Source organism: Eptesicus fuscus, chromosome 23 (assembly GCF_027574615.1).
Source record: "Eptesicus fuscus isolate TK198812 chromosome 23, DD_ASM_mEF_20220401, whole genome shotgun sequence".
NCBI classification, from domain to species: Eukaryota; Metazoa; Chordata; class Mammalia; order Chiroptera; family Vespertilionidae; genus Eptesicus; species Eptesicus fuscus.
Window position 1 is genome coordinate 19,208,402 of NC_072495.1, and position 17,752 is coordinate 19,226,153.

At 43.1% G+C, this 17,752-nt stretch overlaps 1 protein-coding gene across 4 annotated transcripts in view; it reads left to right on the forward strand.

The window, feature by feature from the left end:
* NTM (neurotrimin) overlaps positions 1-17,752 on the forward strand; it is a 390,721-nt gene that overhangs the window by 63,306 nt on the left and 309,663 nt on the right. The gene's annotated exons all lie outside the window — the stretch shown is intronic.

Consider the following 17,752-nt stretch of genomic DNA (forward strand, 5'->3'; position numbering starts at 1 on the left):
CTAGGCTGAGTTTTTTTCTCTAACCCCAGGGAACCCTCTCCTCTTCCGCCCCTTTCTGTGTTTTCAATTTAGTATAAGGGGAAAAAAGATGTTAATTCCTATATAAAGGCAATGAAAGTAGCGCAGGCAGAAACTTCATTCACACCTTCTCAAAACCAAATTCTAAGTGTCCTCACGCACCCAGGTCAAGAACCACAGTGTCAGAAGACACTCATCAGGACTCTGATATCCTTATGTTTTACCTTACCTGAGGTTGTGCGGGTCCTGAGACTCAATTGTGTCTTTCCTGTCTGCTTCCCTGTGCAGCCGGCCAGTGAGCTTGGGGTGAAGTTCATTGCCTTTTCATTGCTTTTGGGCCTCTCTCCACTCCTGCACAGGGTAAACGATCACGCCACCTGGACCTTCCAATTGTCGTTAGCTAATCAAGCCTTAGGCCAGTGGTTGGCAAACTCATTAGTCAACAGAGCCAAATATCAACAGTACAACGATTGAAATTTCTTTTGAGAGCCAGATTTTTTAAACTTAAACTTCTTCTAACGCCACTCTTCAAAATAGACTCGCCCAGGCCGTGGTATTTTGTGGAAGAGCCACACTCAAGGGGCCAAAGAGCCGCGTGTGGCTCGCGAGCCACAGTTTGCTGACCACGGCCTTAGGTCATCGATCCTCTTAGACAGGCTTTGTCCTTCTCCACCGGGGCTCCTGGATTCCCACCAGAAGATTCACGTCTGCTCCTTAGTCCCCAGGACGCCTAGAAGTAGGCAGCTGCTCTTTATATCGTGTAGTCCTAGCTTCTGAGAGTCAGCAACCTTTCAACCTCGCCACTTGTTGGACAATGATTGGCATTCCAGTTCTCACACCTGGCCTCTTGCTTCCTTCTCTGCCCCTAATCCCACTCATTATTCTTTATTATTTACACTCCGGTGCAAACTGGTTGAGAGCTGAGTTCTCACATTCCTCAGTTCATAGGAGTGGGTTATAGATTTCCTAAGAGTACTATTTTGTTGTTCCCCTTCATCTCCGATCCCACTCCTGTTCGTTTTCATCCATAGCTCTCCACACAAAAACCTTTTATAAATCTCATTAAATGGGGCATGTGTTTTTAGGAAACGTGATGGTGTTTGCCATCATGTATATGCCAATGAATTTCCATTCCTCTGATTCATCGGGGCTCATTCACATTCTACTTGATCCCAAACAATTCCACACACTTCCTTTATACGCCAATGTGAAATGTCCCCAGGAAACAGAACCGGAAGTGGCATTGTTGGGTCATGGAATCCATGTGTTTTATTGTATTAGAGCTGCCATTGTGGATTTAAATATGGCTTCATACATCCATACTTCAATAGAAAGTAAGAGTTCCCATTTGCTCATATCTTAATCAACACTGAAGTTTTATCTACTTCCTGACTCCTGTTTTCTGAAATCATGTTCAAGGATGTAAAGTGATACCTCATTATTATCGCCAGGCACATGTCCCTGTTTACTGGTGAGTGTGAGCATCTCTCTGTGGATTTGTTTGCTTTTGTGGCTTTTCTTCTGTATATGGCAGATTCTTCTGCCTATTGTTTTGATGGAGATGCCTATCTTTTTTTTTAAAGATTTGGAAGAATTTTTTATATTTTTTAGATGTTGATTGCTTATCAGTTTTACATGTTGAAAATAATCCCCCCCCCCCTTATTTTCTGTTACCAGTGGTGCATTGTATGGTGATTAAGAGCATGTATGCTGGAACCAAACTGCCTGGGTTCAAATCCTAGCTATGAGGCCTTAGTGATGGTCCTCAGTTTTCTGTCTATAAAATGGGTGTAATAAGGTTACTTTCTTCAAAGGGCTTTCACTGGGATTAATTGAGTTAAAATTTAGGAAGAACTTATAACAGTACCGGACAAAAAGTAAAATAAGTTCTATATGTATATTTTTCAATGAGAACAAATAATTTCTTGTTTCAGCTTTATATTTTTTCTTTTCCCATTTAGCTTATTAATATTAACTTCACCTTGAAATAATATAATATAACCTTAATATAACAAAAGGTAGGGATCTAGCTTTGTGTTCCCCATGTCTGAGCCAGTTGTTCAGTATCACCTACTAAACATTTAATCATGCCTACTAACCATGGGGCTACTGTTTCCATGTTGCGTTTCCTATATATATGCTCAGTTCTTTTTCTCAGCCCTCTTCTTTCTCCATTATTCTTTTATTCCTGCACCTGTGAAATATTTTGTGGTAATCTGCCCTGATTACCTGGAAAGTGGCTTTCCTTCCTGCTTTATTTCTTGGGAGTGTGTATCTGCCTGGATCCTTATGTCATTTTTCTGTCCCGCTGACAGAGCATGTGATGTGGCTCTTGTGGTTTCCATAAGGTTCTCAGAGGCCATCCTGGACCAAAGAACTCTTACTGTATTTTCTTCCTCCATTGTTAGTCCCCAGGAACTGCAATGTTTTGTTCCTCTGTAAATTGCCAGGTATGGTGTCCGGGGCAGTTAATTAAGATGTTTTCAAGGATGAAAATAAAAAATGGCACCACTTACCATCTCAGGATGTCATTGTAAATGAAAGTAAGTCAAATGTTGTTTGTGCACTGTTGAATGATTTGTGAATCAGCTTTCTGATTTTGAACCCATGTCAATCCCAGAGGTCTAACTCACTGTGTACCCTCTAACTAAGCTGAAACAGTTCAGACCAACCAATAATTAGACAAGTAAGCAAGAAGACTAACCACAACAAAACAAGTACCATACACTTAGCAGTCTACTTAACTTCATGGGTCTTTAGGATACACGGAGAGCTTTAAATTCATTAAAATGGACTCCAGGTTCCATATGAAGAACTTCCCTGGACAGGGCTATCTCACCCCTCTGTTTTCCTCTATATTTATATCAGCAGGACGATTACATGAAAGGGAAGTGAGAAAAAAAAGGTCAGATCTCATATCCCTTCTCATTCTTGGTTCATTCAGCCTTTTTGGGGATGCACAGAGAAGTGAGTGGAGCATAAGACTCTGCTGCAGTGACTGAGGGCTTTGGGGAATTCCAGAGCCTAGAATTCTCAGTCTGGGGGCTCTCCCATAGCCCTTACTCCACAGCACCTGGATTCAGTTCACCATCCAGGGGGTGACTTGTGTGCCTTTATTAGTGCTTCTCTGAAGTATCCATACTGGTCCCTCCACTCCACAGTGGTGGACTCTTTAGGTGACTTATTCTTTTACAGCTTGCATTATTTAGAAGAGTGACTGGCACAGACTAGGCATTTAAGACATATTTGAATAAATGAAAACGTGGATGAGTGAATTGTGAATACATTGTGGTAACATTATGTATGCAATACCTTATTACTTACCCCAATTATATTTAACCTGACACTTCTAAGACAGGAATCCTTTTGCGTCTTGCCAGGATATTTGTCCTCTAGGTAACTTGAATGATGATCAACATTCACATGTTTATGTCATTTACATGTGAGTTCATGCCTCTCTGCTCTCATGCTAATTAATTCAATAGGCATTGATTTAATATCTACCATGAGCATGGTATAACCTCTGAAAGGTACATGAAAGGAATGCATAATGTGAAAATAGATGAAAAGATAAATGGGCTCTTGGGTCAGATTGCCTAGGTTCAGATTGTGACTTTATTGCTTCAGTGCCCTTTGCCTGTCTTCTCATCCGAAAATTGCGATTTTTCTCGTAGAGGTACTTTGAAAATTCTAGGAGATAATGTGAAAGCAAAGCCTGGCAGTGTTAACATATCCTGATTGTTAGGTACCAATGTTATATAGCCTCACCTGCAAAATTTACATGGGAAATAAGACACAGTCTGGTCAGTACCCACTATTGAAAGGATGGACGCATATCACCATCACCAATGTTCTAAGGCCTCTATGTCTGTATGTGTCCTCTGAGCCCCACCCACTTTAGTTTGCAAGCTCCTTGGAGGGGTCTCCCCCATTGGCAAGTGAACATTCTGCTCTCAGTGGCTGCTCTTCAAACGTGTAATCCATTCCTTATGCCTTAGGAAGTATGTGGATTCAGAAAATAGCCTTCTTGCCCAGTTCATTTTCTGCTTTTTCCCATCCTCTGTATCTTCAGGTAATGGGTGAGATCCAAATAAGGGGTTTTCTTACATGAAGTCTGGACCTCTAGGTTTATAAAGCACAAAAATTTAAGAAAAAATACAGTTCTGGCTGGTTTGGCTTAGTGGATAGAGCATTGCCTGTGGACTAAAGGGTCCCAGGTTCGATTCCAGTCAAGGGCACATGCCCGGGTTGCGGGCTTGGTCCCCAGTGGGGGACATGCAGGAGTCAGTTGATCAATGATTCTCTCTCATCATTGATTTTTCTGTCTCTCTATTCCTCTCCATCCCTCTCTGAAGTCATATGTATGTGTGTGTGTGTGTGTGTGTGTGTGTGTGTGTGTGTGTGTGTATATGAAAAAAATCCAACAAGCTATAAAAGCTTAAATATTAGACCCCTCCATGAATACATGTGTCGTCATCGCTGCCCTCTTTACTGGAATGACCCTCCCTCCGGGGATTATGGAAAGGTGAGCATATGAGTGTCTGCCTGTCGCCCACATGTATGCTGGCGTTGCTTCTCACCCGATGGAGTCCTGTGGTTGTTTGGTGCTGTTGCAGTCTGAGTCTGTGTGAATGTCTTTTCTCAACAGTTTCCTACTCGGGAGGGGGAGCATGGGTTGGCTTTGAGAGTCCTCAGCTTACAGCTACTACACTCGAAAGGAAGAGGATCACCAGAGGAGAGCATCTCTGGAGTGGAATTTCAAGTCTCTGTGCTCAACAGAAAAAGGAAGAAGTTCCGCCCAGAATTTTCTCTTCTTTATCTTGGAGAGCTTTGGGTATGTTCTGTGCAGCACCAGCGATGCAGTGAGCTAGACTGGGGACCCCCACGGCCTCAGCGGTGAATCCGGTGCCTGCAGCGCCAGCAGTCCTTGGTGACGCTGAACTACATTCCACAGGGTCTGGTTACACTTTCAAAATGAACTAAGTAGCATTTGAATCATTTTAAACATGTGTTCAGTGCAGTTGGATTGCTGTTTTCTTTCCTTTTTTAAAAATTTTATTTGGAAAGCTATGAAAGCAGTTTAACTCCGGTTTCCATCTATTTAATGGGATAAAGTTGAAGCAATCACGGGACTGTGGATGTGCTTAGAACCGAGCCTGCGTGAATAGAGGAGATGAGGGGTTAGGATTATTCTTGTTCCTGTTTTGTCTCAGCTACCAATTGGCCTGGTGGGAGGCAGTTTGGCCTCCTGGACAGCAGTCAGTCACCGCTTACTTATAAGCTGCCTTTTCCATTTGACAATTTTCAATGTTCTCTTCACATTTTCTACCCTTAGGAATTGTCTCATGTGTTCATGTTTTCTTAAATCCTTCCTGTCTTCTTGTTTTGTTTTTAAACGATAGGATGTGGGCACACTGGTTAACACACACACACACACACACACACACACACACACACACACACACAATAGAATGAAGCTTGAGGGTCAGTTCTCTCCCCTCTCTGGCTCCCTTACCCCTTACCCCACTCTGGTTCAGCAGAAACTGCCTTCACAAATGAGTGGATCCAGTTAATAGTATAAATAATAAAGTCCAATATGCTCTTTGCAGTTCCAAGATCCACAGTTCGGGGGCATGCTCTCAGGATGCGGAGACTTTGTCATACCCCTGTTTCTAATGCCAGGAGGGAAGCAAGCCCGTGTGATGAAGGATCTTTCGCATTGCAAAGAGTCCCAGCCAAAAGTCCCACGTGATGACACAGCTCCCATTTCCATAGTCCTGCTCCCTCCAGAGCACGGGGACATTTAATTTCTCACCACTGTTACCTAAATGAAGCGCAGCATGAGGAGCACAGAGAATGAAAAATGTCCACCTGTGTGGGTAGCCCACGGCCACTAATCTTTTCTGACATTTACTCTCACTCATGAGCACAGGGGTGACCAGCCCCACCAGTGCTGGATGCTAAAGATAAATGTCAGCCCATCCATCGGAAGCTTCCTGTGCATACATGCATATTGGAAATCAAATACATCTGGCACATCACACGCCGAGGCTCGAGTGCCCATCCTTCAGACGCGCATTGATTGCTCGCCGCCACCCCACTTCCCACCACCGCTTGATAGAATTGGAGAATGGTGGGCTAGTTGGCTGCATTTTGAATGGAAGTGAAAACACCCACTAAGCTGAACAGTTTTCACATCATCCGCCTTTATGGCTGTGCTTTGTCTCCCCCCACGTGCTGCCAAATTTCCCAAGAGCATCTGCTCCTCCTATTGTGCAAACGCTGAGCCGGTGCATGTCATGCAAGGGCTATTCTACCCCTGCCAGATAGTGCTGTACATTTTAATTGTCCCTCCGATTGGGCTCCACCAGTCACTCAGGTGCAAACCGCTTCTTCAGCCACAGGCAGCCGAAGTCATAATATTTGCGAGCAATTGCTTCGCTCACATAAAGGAAAAGAGGGTTTTGATTGTAAGGTGGTGCCATTTCATTGACTAATTGACTCTTAACCTTGAATATATAAAGCTATTTGAACATTGTGCTTACATACTATGTTTAAAGGCTTATGCAAATATACCTCATAAGCACCGGAATCATAAAATAGAAAGAAGAGATTTTGTTTTTTTGGATACTGTAAAAATCTGATGTCCAATTAAGATCTGAAGCAAGAATTTTTGTAATCCAATTCATTGTGAGTTGCTTTCGGTGGGGGGGTGGGGGAGGAGGGAATTTTTTTTTTCATTCTCAGGGAACCATTAACAATACAGTATAATGTGGCCTCTGATATGCACGAACAGCCCAAAATAATTTATGGAGAAAATCAATCATGAGCTAAAGGAAAAAGGAAGTGGCCCAGATTAATTACAGAGTCAGGCGGGCCTGTCAGAGCAGCTGAAGTGATGTCCGGGGAGGAGGCCCTTCCTCCAGGGCCTTCCATGGTGGGAAGGAAAGGAAGGAGCCATGAGAAGTCAGGTTCAGGTGTAACTTCCGGAATGTTAGCAAAGAGAGCACACGTCACTTAAAAAGGCTGCTTTGAAAATGAAGGTGTATCTCACCCTCTTGAATAGGAAGTGTGAATTGTCAGTGGAAGGCATGACGGCATGGCCTGGAAAACCACAAAATCATAATAAATTGAATCTAGGGAATGCAAGGGAGCTAATGATTTGAGTATTTAACTTGTCACATATTTTTTCTTCAAAATAGCCATAGATTCAAAGAATGCTTGCAATGGAGATATCCAGTCTGGTGGTTTTCAAATGACTTTGGTCAGAGAAACTGTTTTTCTGAACAAATATTATCCAATATCAAGAAATTAAAGCAGACAGACAAAATCAGATGACAAAATTAGACCTGCTTTGGCTGACAAGCTGACAAGGTTTGAAGCTCTTTCCTTTCTGTGTCTGTCCTGGAGGTCCCCACAGTAGGACCCCGGGGCTCTATGGAACAGGATTGGAACACAATTTTCCCTGCTGTTAGTTCCCAAATGCCTGCATATTCTCAATCAAAACATGTTTCCATAATTTAATAAGTGCTTATTTTATTTTACTGTAGATATTTTTTATTATTTTTTAATTACAGATGACATACAATATTAATTTCAGTTGCACAACCCAGTGATTAGATATTATGTAACACACTTAAGTTGTCAACCTGATAGATCCAGTACCCATCTGACACTACACATACTCATTATAGGATTATTGACTATATTCCTTATGCTGTACCTTATGTTTCCATGCCCATCCCTTCACCTTTGTCACCAATCTCTCCAACTTGTCCAGGAAACTTTATCTGTCCTTCCATTCTAAATGGTAGCTTTGCTGGGTATAGTAATCTTGCTCGTAGGTCCTTGCTTTTCCTCACTTTGAATACTTCATGCCAGTCCCTCTGACCTGCAAAGTTTCTGTTTGTGAAATCAGTTGACAGTCTTATGGGAGCTCCCTTGTAGGTAGCTAAATGCTTTTTTCTTGTTGCTTTTAAGATTCTCTCTTTGCCTTTAACTATTGGTTTTTTAATTATGATGTGTCTTGGTGTGAGCCAATTTGGGGTCATCTTGTTTGGGACTCTGTGCTTCCTGGACTTGTATGTCTTTTTTCTTTACCACATTAGGGAACTTTTCTATCATTATTTTTTCACATAGGTTTTCAATTCCTTGCTCTCTTCTCATTCTAGCACACCCATGATGTGGAAGTTGGTATGCTTGAAGTTGTTCCTGTGTTTGTTTCTATGTATTAGGTAGAGCTGCTATGTCTCCTGGGCTTGGTAGAGTGGCCTAATATAATAGGTGTTCTGTAGGGCCCAGTGGTATAGCCTCTCCAATCACCCGAGTCAGGCACTCCAGGTATGCCCCCTGTGTGGGCTGTGTACACCCTTCTATTGTAGTTGCACCCTGATTGCTATTGGCATCTCAATTGGGAGGGATTTACTCCCAGGCCAATCAGCTATAAGAACTGGCATCAGTCACTGTGGAAGATCAGCTGTGCAGGGACCAACCCCACATGGCAGGATTTACTTCAGTCGGGCTCTGGTGCTTGCTGAGTCTGGCCCTTGAGTGTGTTGCTTGTAGAGGTGTCTCTGGGGCCTCCAGAGGTGCAGGCCAATGTCAGCCACAAACCGACATAAGCTACAAAGCAATCTACAGATGGCTGCTACTTTTGCTGGACTTGAATGTGCCCAAGAGAGGCCAACCTGTGAATCAAGGGCGGCTGCCACTAGTGCTGGGCCTGGGGCCACTTAGTGACTTAGTGAGAAGTAAAGGACATGCTGAGGCCAGATGCTACTTGTTTGAGAGATTTTAGGAAACTCTGAAGTATGAACCAAGACATGCCTCTAAATGGAAAAGCCACTGGAAACTACTTGTGTAGGCCACAATTTGGTGGTGGGAGGGGTCTCTGGAAATCACCAGGGCTGAGCAAACAGTGTGAGCCTGGTTGATAGAGACTGAGATATGGGGCCTGCCTGCTGGCTCTGTGAGGGAAGGGCTCAGTTAAGGAACAATGATCTCTGCCTGTACTTCTGTCTGGGGAAAAAGCTGCCCCTTCAGCCCTTGTCCTGAAACCAGATAATTCAGTTTCACCCTGTACGTCCCTGGTGCCTTTTGAGCTGCTTCCCCAGTGCTAGAGCTCTGCTTTTGTGAACCTGAGGAAGTCTATGCCTGTGCCCTTTAAGAGGAACTGCCTGGGACTCCAGCAGCCTCCATCTCAGCAATATTCTGTACTGATTTTTACAGCCAGAAGTTATGGTGACTTCTCTTCCTGGCACTAGAACCCTGGGTTGGGGGACTTGGTATGGAGCTGGAACCTCATGCTCTTCATGAGGGACCTCCACAACCAAGATGTTTCTCCCGATGTTTGTCAGCCACAGTGGAGGTAGGACCAGCCCATTCAGTGTCTCTGGTCCTCCCACCAGTTCTGATGTGGCTTTTTTATATCAGTTGTAGGACTTCTGTGAGCTACACTACATTTCAGGCAGTTCTGAATGATGGCTGTTCTGTAGTTTAGTTGTAATTTTTTAAAAGTGATTTTTAGTTGTTTTCAGCCCATTTTAATTGCAGGTTCATTTGAGTATTGCAACAGAACACAATTAATATGTAACAACCTGCTGTGAGAACTAATATATTTCTTTTTTGTTCATGTAATAGTTTATTTTTAATTTACCTTTATTGTTGAAAGTATTACAGATGTCCCCCTTTTTTCCCCATTGACCCCTCTACCCTGCACCCATCCCCACCCTAGGCCTTTACTACACTATTGTCTGTGTCCATGGGGTATGCATATAATATGCATATTAGTTCTTTGATTAATCTCTTCCCATCCCCCCCCCCGCCCTGCATTCCCTCTGAGATTTGTCAGTTTTTTAAAAATATATTTTTATTGATTTCATAGAGTAAGGGAAAGGGAGAGAGAGAGAGAAACATCAACGATGAGAGAGAATCATTGATAGGCTGCCTCCTGCACAACCCCCGCTGGGGATCAAGCTTGCAACCTGGCCATGTCCCCTGACCAGGAATTGAACCATGACCTACTGGTTCATAGGTCGATGCTCAACCACTGAGCAACATTGGCTGGGCTTCAGTTTAGTTGTAATTTTGATGTGGTTGTGGGAGTTCTCCAGTACTGCATTCACCTATGCTTGCTATCTTGATCAGAACTCACTTAATTTAATACGTTTTTAGAATGCTGCTTGTATAACCCAGGTGGTGGACAATGGCAATACATATTAGTACATTGAAGACTGGGGGGAGTCCTTTGGTTTTGAAATGAGTTCACCTGCATATGAGAGTGGGCCTGACTCTGGAACTCTTTACAGCAGTCGCCAACAGGTGGTCCGCGGACCACTGGTGGTCCGAAAGGTTGGCGACCACTGCCCTAGAATGCAGTTTAGGAAACACAGATATTGGCAGGGTTCTGGTTTAATTCCCTCACTTTTTAAATGGGTGTCCTGGGGCTCAGAGGACCAGTGAAATAACCTGTTCTGGGTGGCAAAATTGAAGCAGAGTTGAGAACCAGATGTAGGACTTCTGGATCCCTGAAGCTAAGGCAGTTTTCAGGTATATTCTTTTCACTGTCTCAGCATGCCTATGGGAAGGTAGCAGGCATATTCTGGTCTGTCCATGGAGAACACTGAAACACAGAAAGTCAAGGTTACCTGGTCAGACCCGAGTATAGTTCTACCTTCTGTGCCCTGGTCTGCTTACTGCATGCTGAGTCATTCTAGCTCTCGGGGTGTAGGGAAGAGTAAGGCTGTTCAATGTTTTCTATATTAGGACATGCTCAGGCGGAGATTTAAGCCAAACAAGGCATGTGATGGCATAATTAGCAATGTCATAGTCGTTTCTCAAGGTTTAAAGGCACCAGTGCACATTCACAGCCCTTCATAGTGATTTAAGCTGTTTTGCTATGTTGTCATTAGACAATTGGGCAAACCTCCGGCCAAGGTTAAGTACTACCCATGTGGACTATGGGAATGCAATGAAGGCAGTTACAGTACCCTCCCTACTGCTTGTGCTTAATTAAGATATGACCAGGCAGTCTTTCTGTGGCCGTTCATTTATTGTCTAGCGATTCAATGAGGGGTAATTGTTTGAGGGTGTTTGAGAGACACTTGCCTCATTATTAACTCAAAAGTGCCTAGAAGGCAGCACTAGCTCGTCATTCTTTCTTGACACCCACTTTCTGACAGTACTTCACGTTTAGACATTATGGCTCAAGCATTCACGAGTCTGTGGATATTCTAATGGAATTGGAGACACCTAATTACTAATGGGCAATTAATGATAATGGCCCTTTGTGAATATGTAGGGAGATTCTGTACAAGGAACTCGTTGCTCTTTGCACATATTAATTAGATAAGCAGATTGTGACAGACAGGTAGCTTTGTATCTTTATCAATGCTGAGTAAACTGAGTCATATTCAAATTGTCCCTTTGTGATAAATAACAATTAATTGTTTGTTGATTTGAAACCACATGGATCATAGTTTTAAAAGTAATTGAATAGGAACAAGAATTGTAGGGAAGTGAAGGGAATTGATGTCAAGAGGAAATTCAAAGTTTTATTAAACTATTTGGATGCCTTAGTTACTTCAATTCATATGTTTTTGAAATAGAAATTTCCCTGTTTGTGTAACTTTACTGGATTGGTAGCCAGACCTTAAACAGTAGGTCGGCTTTTGGCAAAGTGATATCTAGCATATCCAGAATAAGGTTCATTACTAGTAATTCTCTTTTTAGTCTGAATTGTGTACAGCTGAGGGCTGGAGAAGGTAGAATTCAGGAGTCCTGAAACTGAGTTCTGGACTGCCTAGGGTTTTAGTAGGCAGTGTGGTTTCCAGCTAAGAAGCTCCAGCATGGCTCTGTTTGGTGGCTTTCTGGCTAACTGAGACCACAGCTGGGTGCCCCTGCAGTCGTCCCCCTTCTCTCGCTCCAATCAGAGGCTGGAGTGGCCTTGATGAGTCTCTGCAGGCACTTCCTCCTCAACCAAGGGACGAGTCATTGGCATGAAGCTGTTTAAGCGCTTAAAATCTAACTCTTTTAAGGAAATGCTCTGCTTACCCTGTGTCCCCTGGCACCTCTGCAGTGTCTCTGTGGCCAGAGAGGACCAGAGGGGACACACACACCATCCTTGGTTTTGGCTCTTGTTGGACTATCCAATATTTCTATGCTGGGATCGGATTTGAACATTGTTCTGGTTTAGTTCAGATCACCCTGCATGTGCTCTAGGGCCCTGGAGAGGAGAGGAAAAAACCCAAACATTGCAGCTTGAAATGATGTGAAAGACCCCCCATCTGCCTAAAGGGAAAAGCCGGTGACGAGACACACTGGGGGCGGTGGATGACACTGGGGACGGTGGATGACACTGGGGATGGTGGATGATGACACTGGGGATGGTGGATGACACTGGGGATGGTGGATGACACTGGGGATGGTGGATGACACTGGAGATGTCGTGTGAACGGAATGCTCCCTGTTTGTGTACAGGAACTGGCTGTGAGGAGAGTTTGTGATCACCATCAGTGTGCGGCCACTTTGTTAAAATGATTAAGAGAATGCACAGGAAGCGAGGGGTAAAGGTTAAGAAGGGGCACAAACGAAGATAAAATGAACTGGAGGATGGAAAGGAAGAGCAAGTGCAGGGACAGCGGAGGAAGGGGCACAGATGGGGAAATGGATAGGATACTGCTGCTGCTTGAATTGCAGGAGCAGCTGGGGGCAGTGCCAAAGGACCTGCCTGCCCAGAGGAGAGGGTCCTTCCAGCCCGGGTGACCGCCTATGAAAAGTAGAGTTTCTGCTTCTCTAAACATGTGTCCTTTGAAGCAAACAACATCGGGGACATAGAAAATGAAGGGAAAGGAAGGTGGGATAAAGGGGAAAGCACTGTAATTCTTTGACAGATGATTTTTAAAAGCAGTGATTTGGGTTCTTTATGCCTTACACATCATGAAGGACCCAGGCTGTGTTGCCCGTAGCTTTAAGATCTGGGATCCTATTAAAACCTTTTCTTGTTTAGTAACTCAGTGCTTTGGAAACTCACTAAGAAAAAATGCCAATTTAATCAAGGCAAGCTTTAGCACAAAGAAAGGCCCTGATCTTGCCTTTCTGCAGAAAAACTTTCAGGATCAAATGGCTTATGGTTTTCATTTCCCTAAAGAATCCCTGTGGAATCAGCAGTCGGGGGAGGGCACACCCAGGTCTTGCTTCTTTACACTGAGGCCTCATCATTTCCTTAGCTACTTAGAGAAAAGGACAGTTTTTCAGTAATACTACTGGGGAAAAAACCATGACCTACTAGTAAACCAGGGGCAAAACCCAACCTACCTGATATCTGAGGGAGGAGAAGGTTGGTTGGTTTATCTTGACCCCAAGAGATCCCTTCCTTAAGGACAGACAGCATATCATTTGCCAAATGGGGGTGTGGCACAATGACAGGAAATGCTGGAGTTGGGGCGACACAGATTTGAGCCCAATTGCTGCTTGTGATCTCTCTAAATTATGTAAATTACTTTCCCAGGCCCTGTTTGTTTGTTTTTACATCTGTAAATGGAGGGGATAGTATTAAAAGAATGAAGTGTCACTGAATTCACTCAGTGTAAGTTTTTGTTGTGCTCACTCACAGTTTAAAATGAGTGTTTCTGATGGTTGGTGAGGAGAATGGTCCTACTCGCCACTTACTCAGGGACGCAGGTAACAAAAGCTCTGCTCTTCTGAGCAGGTGGCATCCGGGGCCACCCAGGCATCATCTTCCAGCCAAACAAAGAGGGAAGAGCGTAGAGGAGCACAGGTAGGAGGCATGTAAGGGCCATCAAGTACATGTCATATCTCCTCCCATTCCTTTGGCTGAAATGCAGTCATCTGGTCTACCTGCCTGCAGAGCCTGAGGAAAAGAATCAAGTCTAATGCTAAGAAAAAGATGGGACATGGATTAAGTATATAGCTACCAATTATAGCTATAATATTTCACCAAATATCCATTTGCATCTTTCTTTACATATGCAGAGCACACACAGCCCTGAGTTAGAGACTCAAAATTCAACCCAACTATTGCATCCAGCTTAGAGTCCAAATTCACTTGGGCATATTCACTGCTTTTCTTCATGACTAGACATGGGTTTTCATGGAAAAGTGATCTATAACTGACAAGAACGCCACTTATTATTCCAACATTGCTTTTTATTGATGTTTAATTGACCTATAACATTATATTAAGTTTCAGGTGTGCAACATCATGGTTTGATTTTTTTATATACTGCAGAAAGATCACCACACACATAAAAAAGTCTAGTTAATCCCTATCACCATACATAGTTACAGGTTTTTTTATGTGTGTGTGAATTAGGACTTTTAAGATTTACTCTTAGTGACTTTCAAATATGCAGTACAGTATTAATAGCCACCATGCTGTGTATTTCATCCTATGACTTATTTGTTTTATAACTGAAAGTTATGACAGTGTTAATATATATATATATGTATATATATGTATGTGTATATGTGTGTGTATATATATATCTATATCTCTATATCTATATCTATCTATCTATCTATCTATATATGTATATATATTATTGATTTCAGAGAGAAAGGGAGAGAGAAAGAGATAGAAATATCAGTGATGAGAGAGGATCATTGATTGGCTGCCTCCTGCATGCACCACACTGGAGATCAAGCCCACAACCTGGGCATGTGCCCTGACCGGGAATGAAACCATGACCTCCTGGTTCATAGGTCGATGCTCATCCACTGAGCCACGCTGGCTGGGCAGTTATTACATCTTTTTAATAGGGTCGAAGGACTAGATTATCACTATAAAACATTTGGAAATTGGAGAATTTGGGGAAGAGAAGAGTTGGAGACAGGAAGCAGTTGCTGGTCCAGGCAGTTGAGATGCCTGTGCCTGGCCCTGGGAGAAAGTCCTTCCTTAGACTCTGACACTCTACGGGGGAAGTCTCTCATCTGTTGTTCATGGGCAGTTCATGCTGTTCATGGGCAGTTCATCCCCATTGGGGAGTTCTCTGTTCCCTGTCCTCCACGCGCACATGTAACGTGGTCATTGTTGCCCACAGACTCCTTGAGTGATTGATGGAGCTCATTTCCTGTGAGTGGATGCTGGGGAGCCAGGCAGTTGTTTTGTTGTCAGAGGCTCTTTTAAAGTAGACCCCTGGTTTCTTTAGCTGGAAATTCCTTCAACAATGCCATAAACTTCAGCTTTATTTGTTTTCAGGCACATGAAAAATGTTAAAAGCCATACCTGGCTAGAACTCTCAAGCCAACCTCATTTCCTTCCTTTCTCAACTGAGCATGGCTACCCTGAGGTCATGGAGAGAAAGGCCTTGGTGAGGAAGCTAAGGGGGGGTAGCCATCCTTTGCTGATTTCCACAAAGGTGAGCTCTTGTATCCAGCTTGGATGTCTCAGTGGGCTTAGAATGATTCTCTATCTTTCTATCTTCCTGGTATGTGGGATCAAGTTTCGGTTAGGAGGCCTCAAATTTCTAGAATCTTAATCTATCTACACATCTACCTATCTATCTCTCATTTTAATATCTGCTTGAAAACTGACTTTTTTTTTCTCCCTGAGCTCATCTCTTTCTTGTAACCAGAGAAGTGTACCTAATTAATATACATGAACACTTTGACTTTATTTCTTCATTCATTTCTTCATTCATTCATTCTTTGAGAACTACAGGCTCAGTAGGCCCCTGGTTTGCTTTAGAAGTTACCAAAAGTGACAGTTTTACGAGATGTTTGCTATTTCAGAGCAGGGTCCCAGCCTTGTAGCCCATCTGTCTGCACTATTGACATCCATGGCCCAGAGGGGTGTTGCGTGCTGTAAAGAGTGGAAGGCTCTGCTTCTTGCGGTCATTTGGAGGTGCTATGTGACTTCCAGGTTTGGCCCTGAGTCTGGGTGATGGGGAGAGCACAGAGCAGCACCTGAAGGGGCCTTTAAAGGGCCGGGTTTGGGAAGCCCGCGCATGTCACCTCCACTTTCCTTCCACCAGACAGAACTCGGTCCCAGCATCACACAGAATTGCAGGAAAGCTGGGGAAATGGTATCCAGCGAAGCACCCAGGAAGAAGAGAAAGCAAGTTGTGGTGAATAGCCATCCATCTGTCTCATAAATACGCACCATGAATAACTGTTGTAAGGATTGAAATAGGCTATTTAAAGGGCCTGTCATGAGGGTACATCACATCATAAATACTTGTCGTTCTCCTCAGCTGCCTTCTCACTCTAGATAGACCCAAATTAACCAATAAGTGCTTAATAAACATAGAAGAAATGAATGAATAAATATGAATCAATATTTATAGTTATTTCTCCTCTGAATGGGGCATCTCTGAAATCTGCCCCATTTTGGATGGATCTATGTTAAATCTCTTTGGGTCTGGTTTTTCTTTGAATTAGAAACATCTGTGAGGAAACCTAGACTATTTTCCAAAGAACCCCATCTGGTCCATTGGAAACTGTTTCAAAGTTGAACCATCAACCCTGACAGGTCCTTTGGCCACTAAAGATTCAGCCCTCAGGGACATGTCCATGCTGGCTGTCAACGTGGAATGGCATGGCAGACACAGGACGGAGGCCACCTGCTGCGCTGGGCTTTGCATCCTCTTTAAACTCACCTGCCTTGAAATGCACGCTCCCCAAACATTTTCTTTTCTTTCCCCCAGCTTTTAAACCACTTGGTTTTATTGCCTTTGGCTATCTACCCAGAAGTGGGATTGCTGGATCATATGGTAGTTCTATTTTTAATTTTTTAAGGAACGACCATACTGTTATCCATAGTGGCTGTGCCAGGTTACATTTCTACCAACAGCGTGCAAGGTTTGTCTTTCTTTCATATCCTCACTGCCACATGTTATCTCCCATCTTTTTGATGATAGCCATCCTAACAGGTGTGAGGTGATGGCTCCTCTGTGATCTTGATTGGCATTTTCCTGATGATTAGTGATGTTGAGCACTTTTCATGTACCCGCTGGCCATATGTATCTCTTCTTTGGAAAACTTTTTATTCATGTTTTTTGCCTAGTTTTTAATTGGGTTATTTTGGGGGTGGAGGGGAACTTGTTTGTTTTGCTTTTTTTTTTTTTTTTGCTATGGATTTGTATGAGTTCTCTTAGGGACATTGACTCCTTTTTGGATATGTGACTTGCAAAGTACTTTGCGTACTTTGCCTTTACATTTTGATGGTGGTTTCCTTTGCTATGCAGAAGCTTTTTATTTTATGTGATCTGACTTGTTTATTTTTGCTTTCTTTTGCTTTTGCTTTGGTGACAAATTCAAAAAAGTATTGCCAAGACCAATATTAATAAGCTTATCCCTATGATATCTTCTAGGTTTTTATGGTTTCACGTATTATGCTTGTCTTTAATTCATTTTGAGTTGATTATTGTGTATGGCACAAGTTAGGAGTTCTGTTTCACTCTTTTGTATAGTTTATGGATTAAATATTTATTGTGTCATGGAGTATATGGGACATGCATGTAATTAACCTCACAAGAGACTCTTCCTAACCATCCTGTCTAAAATCACAGCTCCCTTTATCCAACACTTTCTATCTTTATTTTTTTTAAGAGTATATATTTATTGATTTCAGAGTGGAAGGGAGAGAGAGTAAGAGAGAAAGAGAGAAACATCAATGATGAAAGAGAATCATTGATAGGCTGCCTCCTGTTCACCCTATACTGGGGATGGAGCCTGCTATCTGGGCATGTGCCCTGAACTGGAATCCAACTGTGAT